Consider the following 611-nt stretch of genomic DNA (forward strand, 5'->3'; position numbering starts at 1 on the left):
AGCTCGCCATGGTGAAAATGTTTGTTTACGCAAGATGTCGCCACGAGACAGCGACAACAATTTCCGAACTTGAAGTAACGGGGCTTCCGCCGATGAAATAAATCCGACATTGTCTACGACCTGTACCGCGGTTCATGTCGCCCTACTCGACACGGCGTGGCAAGAACCTCGCCATTAGCCCGGACTTTGGGTTAGTTGCTTTGTGGACGATCCACAATTTTGAGGCGGCGCATGCCACCGGCACGATTTTAAAGTCTTGTGCAGTCTCAGGCCAGGGTCGCTATTCCAACCTTGGCCCCAACATGGCATTGGCAGTGCTGACAGCTCGCTATCCTAAATGCTTATATAACAGCATGAACACGAATGTAGTCGTTGTCTATATATGATACTCGTATTAGCAGGTGCTAAAGTCTTAGTCGCCACGGCAGCCAAAATGCTTGTCGTTGATGTCGGCGTAGTGCGGCAACTCGATCGGAAGGTGTTGCGGTCGGGTCCTCAGCGCTGCTCGCTTTCGATGAGCTCAAGGCGACGCTTTGGACCGTCCTTGGGTACACGCTGACGACGCCGCTCGGTATTGTGATTGGCATTGGTGTCTCGACGACGTACTCGCC

The sequence above is a fragment of the Saprolegnia diclina genome (genome assembly GCF_000281045.1).
Source record: "Saprolegnia diclina VS20 unplaced genomic scaffold supercont1.143, whole genome shotgun sequence".
NCBI lineage: Eukaryota > Oomycota > Saprolegniomycetes > Saprolegniales > Saprolegniaceae > Saprolegnia > Saprolegnia diclina.